The sequence below is a fragment of the Oncorhynchus gorbuscha genome, linkage group LG10 (genome assembly GCF_021184085.1).
Source record: "Oncorhynchus gorbuscha isolate QuinsamMale2020 ecotype Even-year linkage group LG10, OgorEven_v1.0, whole genome shotgun sequence".
In the NCBI taxonomy this organism is placed as follows: domain Eukaryota; kingdom Metazoa; phylum Chordata; class Actinopteri; order Salmoniformes; family Salmonidae; genus Oncorhynchus; species Oncorhynchus gorbuscha.
This window is the reverse complement of record NC_060182.1, coordinates 78509901-78525765: the sequence shown is the minus strand read 5'-3', so window position 1 is coordinate 78525765 and position 15865 is coordinate 78509901. Positions and strand designations below refer to the sequence as shown.

General features: G+C 43.5%; 1 pseudogene; it reads left to right on the top strand.

The window, feature by feature from the left end:
• The first annotated feature begins 532 nt into the window (after positions 1 to 532).
• LOC124046951 overlaps positions 533 to 15865 on the top strand; it is a 128342-nt pseudogene continuing 113009 nt past the window's right edge.

Sequence of the window (15865 nt, the reverse complement as noted above, 5' to 3'; positions counted from 1 at the left end):
CACAGAACAGTTTGGAGATTAGTCTTGTTTAAAAGTTGCCACAACCAATTTCTCCTACCTAAACAGCCAAGTGTTTAATGAAAGCTTTTTTTTACTTGCCCAAACACAACTGCCAAGACTAAGATCAATATTTGAAATGTGTATTGAAGTGTACTAATGTGAATGTTGGTGTGAAAATAATATGAACTGTTTTGTCAAAAGCAGAACAAATGACGTGTATGTTGTATGCAAGGTTGCAGCAAGGAGTAGTCTTGTACTAAAGCCTTTTGGGAGAGTATCAATATTAAGGTGGTGTTAAGTATTTAGATTTCATCATGACTGCCTGTATGTTCATGAACATGAGAAAAGTTGACTAAACAAAAAGTAAACATAGTGAAACAATACATAGCTGTGTGATTATGTCCTTGCATGCAGTTTTGGAAATGGCAATAAAACATGAATTAAGTTTCACATCTGACAGATGTGAGAGTGACAGCTACCAGTGGGTATCGCTGTTTCCCTTCCGATTAACTTTTCCAACCCGTGTCGCAGCTGACGCTTCGTGGCTGTTGTGTTTTGGTCTCTGCTAGAGTCTGAACTGAACATGACAGCGAGAAAGTCTGGGTCACGACTCGAGACAGAGATAGAACGAAGCCGTTCGGAAGGGCAATGGGACAAGATACCAGAGCTTGTACGGCAGCTCTCTGCCAAACTAATATCAAATGGTAAGATTTGCTCTGCGGTTCACTTAAAGATTTGGGGCCTGGAACAGGGAACGGAATCCACGGGCTTTCCTAACCACGTCAGCGCGTCTACGTGAATGAAACTTCCTTTGCGAGTGGCTGTCAAGTAGCCAGCTACTTCTAGAGGTCATGCGTCTGTTAGAATTAAATAATGATCTTGAACACACCAGTAGTTTATATTTAGCGAAAACCCGAAGCTTCTTTGATCGTGCATACGCACTCACTTTGTCATTTCAGGCTAGCTACTGTATTCTGCAATACAGATGTGTAGTCTGATGCCCAGGCTCAATGGCAAAAACGGGTTCACAAACGGTTCACATCAAAAAACATATATGTTTTTATCATTTAATGGTGCTTTTGACAATAGGTAAATTACTTTACAAAATTGTAAACCTATTAAGCTTGGTTGAATAATGGTTTATATACTGAACAAAAATATAAATGCAACATGTGAAGTGTTGGTTCCATGTTTCATGAGTTGAAATAAAAGATCCCTTGAATTTTACATACATACAAAAATACTGTTTCTCTCAAATTTTGTGTACACTTTGTTTACATCCCAGTTAGTTAGTATTTCTCCTTTGCCAAGATAATCCATCAACCAGACAGGTGTGGCATATCAAGAAGCTGATTAAACAGCATGGTCATTAGACATGTGCACCTTGTGCTGGGGACAATAAAAGGCCAATCTAAAGAGTTGTGTTTTTGTCACACAACAAATACAGTACATGTTTAAAGTTTGGACACGCCTACTCATTCATGGGTTTTCTTTATATGAGATAACACATATGGAATCATGTAGTAACCAAAAAAACAATTAAACAAATCTAAATATATTTTATATTTGAGATTCTTCAAAGTATCCACCCTTTGCATTTAAGTCATTTAATTGTTTTGCTTTGCTTTGATGACAGCATTTTACAGTCTTGGCATTCTCTCAACCAGTGTTGAGTTATTGTCCTGTTGAAAAACATATGATAGTCCCACTAAGCGCCAACCAGATGGGATGGCATATCACTGCATAATGCTGAGGTAGCCATGCTGGTTAAGTGAGCCTTGAATTGTAAATAAATCAGACAGTGTCAGCAGAAAAACACCCCCACACCATCACACCTCCTCCTCCATGCTTCACGGAGCGAACCACACATGCGGAGATCACCTACTCTGCATCTCACAAAGACACGGCGGTTGGAACCAGAAATCGCACTCATCCGACCAAAAGGACAGATATCCACCAGTCTCGTGTCCCTTGCTCGTGTTTCTTGGCCCAAGCAAGTCTCTTCTTATTATTGGTGTCCTTTAGTAGTGGTTTCTTTGCAGCAATCTGACCATGAAGGCCTTATTCACACAACTTCCTCTGAACAGTTGATATTGAGATGTGTCTGTTACTTGAACTCCGTGAAGCATTTATTTGGGCTGCAATTTCTGAGGCTGGTAACTAATGAACTTATCCTTTACAGCAGAGGTAACTCTGGGTCTTCCTTTCCTGTGGCGGTCGTCATGAGAACCAGTTTCATCATAGCTCTTGATGGTTTTTGCGACTGCATTTGAAGAAACTTTCAAAGTTCTTGAAATTTTCCGGACTGATTGACCTGCATGTCTTGAAGTAATGATGGACTGTTGTTTCTCTTTGCTTATTTGAGCTGTTCTTGTCATAATATAGACTTGGTCTTTTAGCAAATAGGGATATCTTCTACAGTATATACCACCCCTACCATGTCACAACACAACTGATTGGCTCAAACGCATTAAGAAGGAAAGAAATTCCACAAATGAACTTTTAACGAGGCACACCTGTTAACTGAAATGCATTCCAGGTGACTATCTCAAGAAGCGAGTTGAGAGAATGCCAAGCGTTTGCAAAGCTGCCATCAAGGCAAGGGGTGGCTACATTGAAGAATCTCAAATATAAAATATATTTTGATTTGTTTAACACTTTTCGGTTACTACATGATTCCATGTGTTATTTCATAGTTTTGAAGTCTTCACTATTATGTGACAATGTAGAAAATAGTAAAATAAAGAAACACCTTGAAATGAGTAGGTGCGTCCAAACTTTTGACTGGTACACACCCTTGAGTCAGCACATGTTAGAATCACCTTTGGCAGCGACGACAGCGAGTCTTTCTAGGTACGTCTTAGAGTTTTGCACACTCTGGATTATAAAACATTTGCCCATTTATAATTTTACAAATTATTCAAGCTCTGTCAAATTGGTTGATCATTGCTAGATAACCATCAAGTTTTGCCACAAATTTTCAAGCAGAGTTAAGTCAAAACTGAAACTCTGCCACCCAAGAACATTCACTGTCTTCTTGGTAAGCAACTCCATTGTAGATTTGGCCTTGTGTTTCAGGTTATTTTCCTGCTGAAAGGTGAATTAATCTCCAAGTGTCTGGTGTTAAGTAGACTGAACCAGGTTTTCTTCTAGGATTTTGCCTGTTGCTTAGCTCCATTCTGTTGATTTTTTTTATCCTGAAATACTCTCCAGTCCTTAACGATTACAAGCATACCCATAACATGATGCAGCCACCACTAATTGAAAAAATAGAGAGTGATAATCAGTAATGTGCTGTATTGGATTTACCCCAAACATACTGTAACACTAGTTTGAGAAACAGGCGCCTCACATGTCCTTAACTGGCAGCTTCATTAAATAGTACTCGCAAAACACCAGTCTCGATGTCAACAGTGAAGAGGCGACTCCTGGATGCTGGCCTTCTAGGCATTAGTATTCGTCATATGTCCAGTCTCCAGTCTAGTTTACTCTTGTAAGTGTTATAACAGTGTAGTCCAGTCTTCTAACAGTATTATAATACTGCAAAAGGGTAACACTGGTTTAATCAGGATCTGGCTGTACACTCACTGCTTTCCCAAACTGAGAGAATCCCCTTTGAATTGTATAACCTCATATTACTGCCTCACTCCCTCATGCTGCTTGTATGTACCCTTTTTCTCTGAAATCTGAACATATATTTTTGTGTTCAGGAGAAAACATATGGCGACACAGTAACTGTCTTTTCTCTTTCCTTTTGTGCCTAGCCAGACTACATGCAAGAGGCTAGTATGTTGATGGCCATGCTGTCCTATGTGGAGGGAGTATAGTGAGGCCAACCAGATTGGCAAAGTGACCCTGGACGAGCTGGCACTGGTGGGAGCCCCCGTCTACCGTCTCTCCATGATTGCCGAAGCATACGCTACCAAAGGTAAGAGCTTAGGGTGCCATAATGCCCTCACATTACACCAGTCAGGGTTTTTCCTGGCTCAAAAAGGGGCTTAGGTGGTGGCAGTGGCCACGAGAAAACCTTTGGGTTGCCTGCCCAAAAAGGTCCTGTGCTGGAAAACCCTGCCAGTATTTCCCAATTCGAAAAATCTATGCAACAAAATTGTCCAGGGGAACGGATCTATGGTAGGGGAAACACTGCAAAACCATACCGTCTATTCTACTACCAAATTTCAGCTTCAATCTAAACTGCGCTTCAGTACTCGACACATTCATTCTAGTAATTTGGTGAATTTGTCTATTCTAAAGGACATTGAGCCTTATCTGTGGTGCTGAAGCCCTCTGTTCTTCCACTGCCTCAGTCATGTATTGAGAAAGTGCTGGGGTGAATGTATTACCTAACTCTGCTGGTCTGGTCAGTCTTAACCTGGTGCCCGCCCTTCCATTGCACCCCTGAACTCTGTCACTGTATGCTTGCCAGGGGGACAATTAGCTTAGCTGATGAGAACACAATGTGACCTACCTCATTATGCAGTTCCTGTCTGTGGAGGCTTGCTCAGGCTTTCCCCTCAGAATTCTGCACTAATACAGGGGATGTTTGATTGACCTGCTGTAAAATGGAGATGGTTTTGATGGATAAGTAATGGCGAGGAAATTGACAGAGCAGCACCAGTCCTCTGTTTGAGCTAGTATACCCTGCAATATGTTGAATGGCCATATGGAGATTCCATATGGTTTGCTCATGCAGTGGAGATTCACTGTTCACTGTCTGTCTGTCTGTCTGTCTGTCTGTCTGTCTGTCTGTCTGTCTGTCTGTCTGTCTGTCTGTCTGTCTGTCTGTCTGTGCTGTCTGTCTGTCTGTCTGTCTGTCTGTCTGTCTGTCTGTCTGTCTGCCTGTCTGCCTGTCCTGCCTGTCTGTCTGTCTGTCTGTCTGTCTGTCTGTCTGTCTGTCTGTCCTGTCTGTCTGTCTGTCTGTCTGTCTGTCTGTCTGTCTGTCTGTCTGTCTGTCTGTCTGTCTGTCTGTCTGTCTGTCTGTCTGTCTGTCTGTCTGTCTGTCTGTCTGTCTGTCTGTCTGTCTGTCTGTCTGTCTGTCTGTCTGTCTGTCGTAGTGTGGAGCCCTGTCAATACAGCAGCCTAGTATACACACGGCACACACACACAAATCTGTCCCCCTCTATGCATACAGCAGCCTATCCTAGGATTTACACAGACCGACCGATGATGCAAGCAGTTGCCCATACAGCATACATCACTGTGGAGCGACTGCATTGCATAGGCAACCCAACCCCCACATAGGCACACACACGTCTCCTCCCCGGGCCGTATTGCCTGCAATCATACTGTGTATATGGAGTGAAGCATTGAAACATTAGGGCTTGACCTGAATTTAGGCAAGCTGACTTTATTGCCGGAAACATCTAGAATGGAAGGAAGTCTCTTCAGATGAAGCTCTTTTATGTTAAACAGCATCATTTCTTATATAGTCCTTTGTTGGCTGTGTAAGGCAGTGTTGATAGATAGCATAACCTGAGTTCATTTGTCATTTTGTGTGACTTTGTCTGGACCAGCCATCTTGTTTGTCCGATGGCGGGAATGGGAAGACATTACTGCTGTTTTAATTTTAATGAGCGTCCTAATCGAGAGAAGTGGAGGGGAGGAGGAGGTCAGGCCGGCCTTTTTAGAGTAACACAGGAGCCCATTAGGCTGTGAGAGTGCCACAGTGGCATGAATAAGTTATCTGGCACGGTAGCAGAGAGAGCAGAGCCATACAATGACAACAGAACCCCCCGGCTCCAGTCATTAACATACCCGCATCTCCACCACAGGAAATCTTTATAAGGCAAAGACAAGCATGGCTGCATCCATCCATCTTTGCAGATCTCTATCTCTCTCGCTCTCTCTCCATCCATCCATGGTGGCGGTCCGTCCATCTGTGACAGAGCATGTTAATCTCTCCATCTGTTTGTCTCTGCCTCCTCTGTCTTTCTGTTTCTTTGCTTATCTATAACTCTCTCTCTCCTCCCCTCTCTCTCTCTCTCTCTCTCTCTCTCTCTCTCTCTCTCTCTCTCTCTCTCTCTCTCTCTCTACCTCCATCCCTCTCTGTCTTTCTGCTTCTTTATCTATGTATAGCTCTCCTCCCCACTCTACTTCAATCCCTCTCTGTCTTTCTCTCTTGCATCAGTGTTCATGTTCCAGCCATGTCCTATAAAGAGAAGACATCTGCACCTCTATGGTACTAGAGGTTTCAGGGTGTGTAAATTAATCATGTGGGGTTGATGGAAGAACCGTTTGGCTTGTATTGTTTGGACCCTTTTAGTGAATGGCTCTATTTGAGCCTCACACAGTTGGAGTAGTCTTGTGTAATTCCAGAGGCTAGAGCTATTTATAATGAATGAGTTATTGAGGCGATTATCTATTATTAATGCGTTGTTTGAAAAGGGTGCTTTGGGAACTGCAGATTCGGTTTCATAACAACGAGGTGTGTGTAGCCACAATGGAAGTGCTTTTCTACATATTGTCTTGTTACAAACAGAATGGTCTGGTGATTGACAGAACCGGCCCACACAAAACAAGATACAGTTTACCCAAAGGTCAGACAGGGATACTTTTCCTCATAGTATCCTTTTAGGGCCCGAGATATTCCTTCGCACGTGAGTTTACATGGAAAACTCTGACTACAACAAAGGCCCAGAGTTTTTCCTTACCAGGTCACAAAATCAGGGAAACTCAGGGCCATACATGAGGGAAAAGAGTGAGGGCCTTCATTTGTAGAAGAGTGAGAGCCGGAAGTAGAAGGCGATTGTTGTCCTAATCTCCGCTTTAGAAGAAAGGAAGGCTTCTTCAGTCCTTGGCTGACATGAGGTGTGGCTGGTGGCTGTCCTTGACTCCGATGATTGTACACTATGCACACGCATCCGCGCACGCACAAACACACACAGACACTAAAGCTTGAGCGTGAACTTTAACCCCAGGTGGGCTACATTGTGTGGTCTTATCCCGACCAGAGGCAAGGCCACAGTACTGTATGTGAGGTGTAGAGTATACAGACGTTTTTTTTTAATCCTTAATTTCTTCTCTCCAGGTCTGTGTCTAGAGAAAGTCCCAGCTGCATCTCCGTCCCTGTCCAATTATAACGTGGACAAAGACCAGGAAGTGATTACCTGCTATGAGAAGTCTGGAGACATTGCCCTGCTCTACCTACAGGAAGTAGAGAAGGTAACCTAGCAACAAGCTAACATTGGCTTTACAAGTGGATGTGTTGATGGGAGGGAGAATATGGGGATGCTTTAATCACTGTGACAAAACCAAATCATTTTCAGGTGATCTAGGCTAATACTAACAAAATAATGAACCCTCTTTTAAATGACAGTTTAAGGTATACTCGGCTAGATGACGTTGCCATGAGCAGCACTGCAGATATTCAGATGAGCGGGATGCAAGACTGCAACGTGATGGCAACGGGACCAAAACAGCGGAGAAGTTTAGTCTCGAGCTTCTTTACTGCTGTTTACTTTGTGCATCTACGTCATCTTGCTGAGTCGATTTTTAAGTTACAATTACAAATAGCCAAGACTAAGGGCCAGCCACCAGTAACTTAACTTTTGTTCTCGGATTGTTGCTGTTTGACATTTTAAAGGGAAGTTTGCAGAATGAGGTTGCTGTTAAACATTCAGATTTGGGTGGTCGGCAGCGACCGGGAGACCCATGTGGTGGCGCACAATTGGCCCAGCGTTGTCTGGGTTAGGGGGGATTTGGCCTGCAGGGATGTCCTTGTCCCATCGCGCACTAGCAACTCCTGTGGCGGGCCAGGCGCAGTGCACTCTGACACGGTCGCCAGGTGTACAGTGTTTCCTCCGACACATTGGTCCGCTGGCTTCCGGGTTAAGTGGGCATTGTGTCAAGAAACAGTGCGGCTTGGTTGGGTCGTGTTTCGGAGGACGCATGCCTCTCGACCTTCGCCTCTCCCGAGTCCATACGGGAGTTGCAGTGTTGAGACAAGACTGTAACTACCAATTGGATACCACAAAATTGTGGAGAAAAAGGGGTGAGAAAAAAAAACTCCCGTTCAAAAGTTTGGGGTCGCTTAGAAATGTCCTTGTTTTTTACATAAAAGCATTTTTGTCAATAAAATAACATGAAATACAGTGTAGACATTGTTAATGTTGTAAATGACGATTGTAGCTGGAAACATCAGATTTTTTATGGAATATCTACATAGGCGTACAGAGGCCCATTATCAGCAACCATCACTCCTGTGATCCAATGGCACGTTGTGTTAGCTAATCCAAGTTTATAATTTTAAAAGGCTAATTGATCATTAGAAAACCCTTTTGCAATTATGAAAATTGCAAAAGGGTTTTCATAATTGCAAAAGGGTTATGTTAGCACAGCTGAAAACTGTTGTTCTGATTAAAGAAGCAATAAAACTGGCCTTCTTTAGACTAGTTGAGTATCTGGAGCATCATCATTTGTGGGTTCGATGACAGGCTTCAAATGGCCAGAAATAAAGAACTTTCTTCTGAAACTTGTCAGTCTATACTTGTTCTGAGAAATGACGGCTATTCCATGTGAGAAATTGCCAAGAAACTGAAGATCTCGTACAACGCTGTATATTACTCTCTTCACAGAACAGAGCAAACTGTGGGAGGCCCCGGTGCACAACTGAGCAAAAGGACAAGTACATTAGAGTGTCTAGTTTGAGAAACAGACGCCTCACAAGTCCTTAACTGGCAGCTTCATTAAATAGTACGCGCAAAACATCAGTCTCAACGTCAACAGTTTATGAGGCGACTCTGGGATGCTGGCCTTTGCCATTGAGCCTGGGCATCAGACTCCACATCTGTATTGCAGAGTTGTCAATGATGTGGTCGGTTTTCAATTGGCTTACGCTTATCACATGGTTTGTAAAGGCTGAAATATTGTGCGTTGGGATGCTATCGGAAGCTTTAACATTTGTAACAAGCATGCTATCAAACATCCGTTGTTAGTCATAAATGTTTCCAAAACTAAAAGCATTGTATTTGGGACAAATCATTCACTAAACCTCAACTTCATCTCGTAATGAATAATGTGGAAATTGAGCAACTGCTTGGAGTTACCCTGGATTGTAAAACTGTCATGGTCAAAACATATTGATACAACAGTAGCTAAGATGGGGAGTAGTCTGTCCATAATAAAGCACTGCTCTGCATTATTAACACTATCAACAAGTCAGGTCATACAGGCCCTGGTTTTGTCACACCAAGACTACTGTTCAGTAGTGTGGTCAGGTGCCACAAAGAGGGACTTGGGAAAATTGCAGTTGGCTCAGAACAGGGCAGCACGGCTGTCCCTAAAAAGTACACGGAGAGCTAACATTAATGACATGCATCTCAATCTCTCATGGCTCAAAGTGGAAGAGAGATTGATATCATCATTACTTGTTTTCGTAAGAGGTGTTGATAAGCTGAAGGTACCAAGCTGTCTGTTTTTTTCCCACAAGACCTGCCACCAGAGGTCTCTTCACAGTCCCCAAGTCCAGAACAGACTTTGGGAGGCTCACAGTACCACATAGAGCCATGACTACATTGAACTCTATCCCACATCAGATAACTGATGCAAGCAGTAGAATCAGATTTAAAAAGCAGGTAAATATACACCTTATGGAACAGCGGGGACTGTGAAGTAACACAAACATAGGCACAGACACATGCATATACACACATGATAACATACACACTATACACAGATGTACACATGGATTTTGTGTTGTAGATATGTGGTAGTAGAGTATGGCCCTGAGTGCACACACTTAGTGTGTGAATTCTGTAATGAATGTATTGTAATGTATTTAAAATTGTATAACTGCCTTAGTTCTGCTGGACCCCAGGAAGAGTAGGTGCTGCCTTGGCAGCAGCTAATTGGGATCCATAATAAATACAAATTACAGACTGCAATTACCACCAGTTACATGTCATTATTACTGTGTAAGTATGCATAATTACAATTCATTATAATTCTTGTTACAGTGTAATTGCATAAATGCACTGTATTAAGGACCCCTTAAAATGAAGTGTTACCAACATTTTATAGAAACTTTTGCATAAAGACTGTTCAGATGGAATATCAATCTACACTGTTAGATTTGTGGAAATATATCATGCAACCTGACCTTTAATGAATCGCTATCCTTCCTTGGTTTCTCCGGTAAGTGGATTGGACTTGCCTGTAATTAACTCATTCATTAATTGATTGGATTTTTTGTATAGGGCTTTTCCAGTGCTCAAAGCGGAAACCATTTTGTGCCAGAACGCTCACCACACATCAGCTAATGTTTGGGAGTTGGATCTGCCTGTGTGCTAGTGTATTAGACAGTGCAGTAGGCCTATACCCCATCAGAAGTGCTGGTGTCTGTACTATTAGTACCATAGTGGTTGAAGGGGGCCAGGTTCATCAGCAGATCGATGCAGCATTGACAGACTGGCCCAGATTGTTCCTGTGTCTGACCTTGGCCGCTGTTTCAACCAGCAACTTTTTTCTCCACTCGGATTTGTTCTGCCAACAGGGTTTTCCCTTGCATTTTATTTTCTATCTCTTTCTGTCTGCTCTCTGTTTCTCGCTCTCTGTTTCCCTCTCTTTGCTTTTTCTATCTCTTTCTTTCTCTCCATCTCTCTGTCTCTGCTCTCTCTCTCGCTCTCTATTTTTCTTTATTTCTTTCTTAATTTCGGTATTTGTCTCTCTTCTCTCTCTCTTCCTCTCCCTCTCTCCTTTTTCTGCTCTCTTCATCCCCGAGTCTCTCCTGGCCTCTCTGAGGGGTTGCAGAGCAGTGTAGCAACCTTTTTATATGTTTTTCATTTCAGCAGCCCTGCTATCTAGTCAGTCTGAATGCATATATATGCTATCATGTGGGAACTCACTCAATAACATTCTCCCATCCCCAATGCTAGCCTGTCTGATGCTATTCTGGCCCTGAGGCCTTTGCTGTGACTACTCTTTTGAGTTATGGTGTTCACAGTGTAGAGATGGTGAATTGGTTTTTAGACCTTCTATTTTGTGCAAGTGTCCTTAAGTGTCCTTAGTTGAAGAGCAATGATGCAAATACTAATTTGGCCCATGTTTGGGCTCATGGTGTCATTTTAGTTACCAAGCCTCAGGATAGAGCTGTATTGTTGCTCTAAAATGTCATAACTATATGTGCTATTTGAATTCAATATTTAAACTAATCTAGTGGCATCAATTCACTCCCCCAAAAAGCCACAGGCTTTACCCCTGCATTTTCTTTCTTCTGTATCGGCTATTAGAATTCAATATTGAAATTCTAATTTAGTGCAACTGATTCACATTGGAGTGGCACGTCCCCAAATAGCTCCCTCCCCACCTCCAGCACACGCCTTTCCCTTCCCCACCTACATTCCCAGCCCACCCACACATCCAGAACACCAGGTCAGAGAGAGCTGCCCCCTGTAATTGAACCGGCAGCGGATTCCATACAGCATACAGAGAGACACTGATACAATACCCAGGAGATTAATGGGGCAACAGCACTAAAGCCAGGTATCTATCTCTCTCTCCGTGTATCATGTGCCAGACAGGCAGCACAAGGTGTAAGGACACAAGCTATCTGCTGCTGAATGAAATAATTTCATATTTTTGACAGACAAGAGAGAGGAGAGTGGGAACACAATGGGGACCTTCTGGTTGGACTGATGGAGAGAAAATAGGGGGAGGAGAGGGTTAGGAGGGGGAAGAGAGGAGGAGGAGGGGAAGGAGAGGAGAGGGGGATGAAGAGAAGAGAGTAGCAGCCATGGTTCTTCAATCTTCCCCTTGTCCTCTCTCCTCTTATCTCTTTCTTTCCTTCTAGGTCTACTATTATCTGATGTTATCTAGGTTGTGTTTTCTTATCTCTCTGATTACCGATCTGGTTTTGGAAGTACGATATTGTGGTTTATGAATTAAAACGTTTGGCTGATTTGCGTATGTACAGTGTAACAGTCTATTGCTGATGCAGAATTTGAACACATCTTCAAGCATCACAGTGTGGTGCAAGAGGTGGCTCCAATGCTCCATCCTCTGTTCCCTGGTCAATTTGATGTGTTTCAGGCCCTCAGTGCGGGGTTACAGAACCGCAGTCCAAAGCCAGGTCCAGTGGCCCAGGAGCAGGAGCTGGGATACTTCCTGGAGACTGGACTTCAGAGGGCACATGTCATCCACTTCAAAAATGGGTAAGAGAGTGAGAGCATGTGTGTGGAATAATCCTACACTGACATCCAGGCTTGTTATGAATTCATCCCTAACCCACTGTGTATGTTGCTGCTTCCTGTCACTCTTCCCTCTCTCCACTGTCACTCTTCCCTCTCTGTCACTCTTCCCTCTCTCCACTGTCACTCTTCCCTCTCTCCAATGTCACTCTTCCCTCTCTGTCACTCTTCCCTCTCTCCACTGTCACTCTTCCCTCTCTCCAATGTCACTCTTCCCTCTCTCTACTGTCACTCTTCCCTCTCTCTACTGTCACTCTTCCCTCTCTCTACTGTCACTCTTCCCTCTCTCCAATGTCACTCTTCCTCTACTGTCACTCTTCCCTCTCTCCACTGTCACTCTTCCCTCTCTCCAATGTCTCTCCTCTACTGTCACTCTTCCCTCTCTCTACTGTCACTCTTCCCTCTCTCCAATGTCACTCTTCCCTCTCTCTACTGTCACTCTTCCCTCTCTCTACTGTCACTCTTCCCTCTCTCCACTGTCACTCTTCCCTCTCTCTACTGTCACTCTTCCCTCTCTCCTTCTGTCACACTCTTCCCTCTCTCCACTGTCACTCTTCCCTCTCTCCACTGTCACTCTTCCCTCTCTCTACTGTCACTCTTCCCTCTCTCCACTGTCACTCTTCCCTCTCTCTACTGTCACTCTTCCCTCTCTCTACTGTCACTCTTCCCTCTCTCCACTGTCACTCTTCCCTCTCTCTACTGTCACTCTTCCCTCTCTCCACTGTCACTCTTCCCTCTCTCTACTGTCACTCTTCCCTCTCTCTACTGTCACTCTTCCCTCTCTCCACTGTCACTCTTCCCTCTCTCTACTGTCACTCTTCCCTCTCTCCACTGTCACTCTTCCCTCTCTCCACTGTCACTCTTCCCTCTCTCTACTGTCACTCTTCCCTCTCTCTACTGTCACTCTTCCCTCTCTCTACTGTCACTCTTCCCTCTCTCCAATGTCACTCTTCCCTCTCTCTACTGTCACTCTTCCCTCTCTCCAATGTCACTCTTCCCTCTCTCTACTGTCACTCCTCCCTCTCTCCACTGTCACTCTTCCCTCTCTCCAATGTCACTCTCTTCTCTCTCTCTACTGTCACTCTTTTCTCTCTCTACTGTCACTCTTCCCTCTCTCTACTGTCACTCTTCCCTCTCTCCACTGTCACTCTTCCCTCTTTCCACTGTCACTCTTTCTTCCAATCCAAGGGTCCGTTTGTCTCAGGACGCATAGTAGGTATTCCTCCACTCCTCTCTGCCCTAGAATAGCACTGTGTTTGACTTACAACCCCCCCAGAGAAAACAATGCTCTTGTATTACCATAGAGACTCAGGTTGACTTGCAACTCAAAGCCAAGATGCCAAGCCCAGACCTGCCAACCTGCATGCATTTTGCGTACAATGCACACAATTTGAGGTGAATGTACGCAGTATGAAAAACGACCATAAAATTCATGAAAATAGGCTTGTAGTTGGCACTTTGGTTTTTGACTCAACCGTCTGAAGTTGAAACTGAGCCAATCAGAGTACTAGAGCGAGGAGGAAATATCTCTTCGCCCTCCAGCTGGATGGCAGCTCTCTACTTTGTCCATTGATACCACTGATGTGTGAATAAAAGGGAAAATGTAAAGCTCATAACCATGCAAATTTTGTAGTTAGCTCCTTAGCTAAGGCAAGATTATGAAAAAGGTAGTTAGTTACGGCATTTAGTCAACTAAGCGAGAACACTTTATTGCCCGCACCTGCTTTGATCTCCTCAAAGGTAGTAGGGGACAGTGCATTGATGATGAAGGAAACATGTGCAGTGTTGCGGTAATTCTTCAGTGTGCGTCTCTGAGTGGATGGAAACAAGAGATCTGTTCCGCTTATACCGTCGTTCACAGAAAGTTATGCTAGACTTTTAACGATTAGAAGGCCTATGTTGATTAATCAGTTCTTCATCTGCCCTCTTTATATACAGTTGAAGTCGGAAGTTTACATACACCTTCGCCAAATACATTTAAACTCAGTTTTTCAAAACTCCTGACATTTAATCCTTGTAACAATTCCCTGTTTTAGGTCAGTTAGGATCGCCACTTTATTTTAAGAATGTGAAATGTCAGAATAATAGTATAGGTGAATGATTTATTTCAGCTTCTATTTATATTATCACATTCCCAGTGGGTCAGAAGTTTACATACACTCAATTAGTATTTGGAAGCATTGCCTTTAAATTGTTTAATATGGGTCAAACGTTTCGGGTAGCCTTCCACAAGCTTTTGGACCATTCCTCCTGACAGAGCTGGTGTAACTGAGTCAGGTTTGTAGGCCTCCTTGCTCGCACACGCTTTTTCAGTTCTGCCCACAAATTCTCTATGTGCTTGAGGTCAGGGCTTTGTGATGGCCACTTCAATACCTTGACTTTGCTGTCGTTAAGCCATTTTGCCACAACTTCGGAAGTATGCTTGGGGTCATTGTTCATTTAGAAGACCCATTTGCGACCAGGCTTTAACTTCCTGACTGATGTCTTGAGATGTTGCTTCAATATATCCACATAATTTTCCTTCCTCATGATGCCATCTATTTCGTGAAGTGCACCAGTCCCTTCTGCAGCAAAGCACCCCCACAACATGATACTGCCACCCTCGTGCTTCAAGGTTGGGATAGTGTTCTTCGGCTTGCAAGCCTCCCCCTTTTCCTCCAAAGATAACGATAGTCATTATGGCCAAACAGTTCATTTGGCCATAACATTTCTCCATGTGCAGTTGCAAACGGTATTCTGGCTTTTTTTACGGCGGTTTTGGAGCAGTGGCTTCTTCCTTGCTGAGCGGCCTTACAGGTTATGTTGATATAGGACTTGTTTTACTGTGGATATAGATACTTTTGTACCTGTTTCCTACAGCATCTTCACAAGGTCCTTTGCTGTTGTTCTGGGATTGATTTTCACTTTTCGCACCAAAGTACATTCATCTCTAGGAGACAGAACACGTCTCATTCCTGAGCGTATGACGGCTGCGTGGTACCATGGTGTTTATACTTGCATACTATTGTTTGTACAGATGAACGTGGTACCTTCAGGCGTTTGGAAATTGCTCCCAAGGATGAACCAGACTTGTGGAGGTCTACAAATTTATGTCTGATTTCTTTTGATTGAAGGTAGGCCTTGAATGTAGGCCTTGAAATACATCCACAGGTATACCTCCAATTGACTCAAATGATGTCAATTAGCCTATCAGAAGCTTCTAAAGCCATGACATAATTTTCTGGAATTTTCTAAGCTGTTTAAAGGCACAGTCAACTTAGTGTATGTAAACTTCCAACCCACTGGAATTGTGATACAGTCAATTATAAGTTAAATAATCTGTCTGTAAACAATTGTTGGAAAAATTACTTCATGCACAAAGTAGATGTCCTAACCGACTTGCCAAAACTATAGTTTGTTAACAAGAAATTTGTGGAGTGGTTGAAATGACTCCAACCTAAGTGTATGTAAACTTCCCACTTCAACTGTACCTGTATGTCATTAGTAGGCTAGTAATGATGTGATAGTCAGTTCCTCAGTTACATTTATTTCTAGGGCCTCCCGAGTGGCGCAGAGGTCTAAGGCTGTGTCACTATCGTTCGTGACCGGGAGTCCCATAGGGTGGCGCACAATTGGCCCAGTGTTGCCCGAGTTAAGGGAGGGTTTGGCCGGGGGGGGCTTAACTTGGCTCATCGCGGGCCGGG